The sequence below is a fragment of the Cornus florida genome, unplaced genomic scaffold, assembly GCF_030987335.1.
Source record: "Cornus florida cultivar Cherokee Brave unplaced genomic scaffold, ASM3098733v1 CherokeeBrave_3.0.0_Hap2_Chr10, whole genome shotgun sequence".
Taxonomy (NCBI): domain Eukaryota; kingdom Viridiplantae; phylum Streptophyta; class Magnoliopsida; order Cornales; family Cornaceae; genus Cornus; species Cornus florida.
This window is the reverse complement of record NW_026775580.1, coordinates 39,231,435-39,233,404: the sequence shown is the minus strand read 5'-3', so window position 1 is coordinate 39,233,404 and position 1,970 is coordinate 39,231,435. Positions and strand designations below refer to the sequence as shown.

Sequence of the window (1,970 nt, the reverse complement as noted above, 5' to 3'; positions counted from 1 at the left end):
TTGTATACCAATTTGCATGCTTTGGACAGCCCAAGTGGAGGCTTAAATTGAATTGTTTTATTTTTAAGTCCAAGCATACCTTCTTGTAGAAGGCATCGGCCCGTGTGGAGGCATTTATTTGTTTTAAGTGCATTGATATTATTGAGGAGTTTGGGAACATCGTATGTGGAGGTTGAAATTTTGAAATGTTGGTGTGTTGACTTGTTCTAGTGCATGCATGGTCGTAGATCACTTAATCGTCCTCTTGCTCCTGTAAATCAAAATCTCGAAATTTTTCTTCGGCGTTTAAGAAGTAGTACTAGGGATAGTCATCTTAATCTTTTAAATTTTGATCTTCCATCACCTTTAATGGAAGATCCAATTGAAGAGCCCGTTGTAGATCTTGGTCATGTGGATCATAATGGTGTGCACCACCCACCACAAGTTCATATTGTGGATCCTCAAGGTGTGCATCCACCCTTGGGAATGCCACAACCAGTTAATCATGCGGTGCAACAACCTAATCTAGGGATGCCAAGGCCAAATATTGTTCCCCCAATTGGTGAGCAACAACAACAATATGTTCAAATGGCATACCCTCAACAAGGTCAAATGGCATATCATCAACAAGGTCAAATGCCATATCCTCCTCTCAATCCTCTCAATCCTCCAATGGTCCTTAGGGATCGTTACACTCCAAATCAATATAATGCGCCTACTTGCATTCAATTGCCAAATTTTCGTGCTCATCATTATGAGATTAAGGCTTCCACCATTAACATGTGCCCCCTTTTCTATGGGTTGAGCAATGAAGAGCCTTATAAACATTTAGATGAGTTCTTGGAAGTTTGTTCCACCGTGAAAATCACGGATGTTCCGGAAGAAGTCCTAAAAATGAAGCTTTTCCCTTTCACTCTTCGGGATAAAGCTAAATATTGGTTCAACAACTTGCGACCAAATACAATCACCTCTTGGGCACAATTGCAACAAGAGTTCTTAAAAAAGTATTACCCCACAAGTCGAACTGATGCCATGAGAACTTCCATTCGTGAATTTAAACAACAAGAAGGAGAACCCCTTCATGAAGCATGGGAACGTTTGAATGACTTGCTACGGAAGTGTCCACATCATGACATTCCTAAGTGGCAATTAGTTCAATGTTTCTTTTCAAGTTTATCCGATGCCAATAAGGGCATTGTTGATGCTTCTTGTGGCGGAAGCTACATTGAAAGAAATGAAGATGAAATTTGGCAACTTTTCGAAAAAATGAGTGAAAACTCAATGCATAGATCTTCATCTTCTAGGGGTAGTCACCTAGCACATATGGGAGGAAAGAAAGCTATAAATCAAATAGACTCTTCCATGGAAATTGCCGCTGAGGTCAAAAATCTTACTCAAAGGTTTGATACATTCCTTTTGAATCAAGGTCCGGCAACTCAATCATATCCTCACCATTCCAATGAAATGTGCATGACTTGTTCTAGTTACACTCACCATACTTCAAATTGCCCTCTTGGACAAATTATACCAAGTGAGTCTCAAGAACAAGCAAATGCTGCTTTCATTCATCAAGGGAACAACCCTTATTCCAATACTTACAATCCGGGATGGAAAAATCATCCAAACTTTGCATGGAGAAATCAAGGAGACGGTGCAAACCCTCCTCAAAATCAAGGTTACCAAGCAAAGTATGTTCCCCCACATCTCCAAAATCAAAATCAGAATTCTCAAGGTTACCGTCCTTCATTCTATCCTCAGAATGTGAATCAATACTCTCAACCTCAAGCATCAAATCCTCAGTCCTACTCTCATCCTCAAGCATCAAATTCTCAATCTTACTCTAATCCAAATCAAGCGCCTCCTAAAAGTTCAGCTTTTGAGGACAAAGTCTTGCAGGCTTTAGGTAATCTTCAAAAAGATAATCAACTGTTTCATTCTCACTCTCAATCAATTGCAAAGCTTGAAGCTCAAATTGGGCAATTAGCTAATTC

The 1,970-nt window shown here is 39.7% G+C and overlaps 1 non-coding gene across 1 annotated transcript; it reads right to left on the bottom strand.

Annotated features, from left to right (window-relative positions):
• Positions 1–1,008: 1,008 nt before the first annotated feature.
• On the bottom strand, positions 1,009–1,115 carry LOC132280367 (small nucleolar RNA R71). The gene has a single exon (XR_009471561.1). It is a non-coding gene; the product is annotated as a small nucleolar RNA R71 (small nucleolar RNA).
• Between the last annotated feature and the right edge of the window lie 855 nt (positions 1,116–1,970).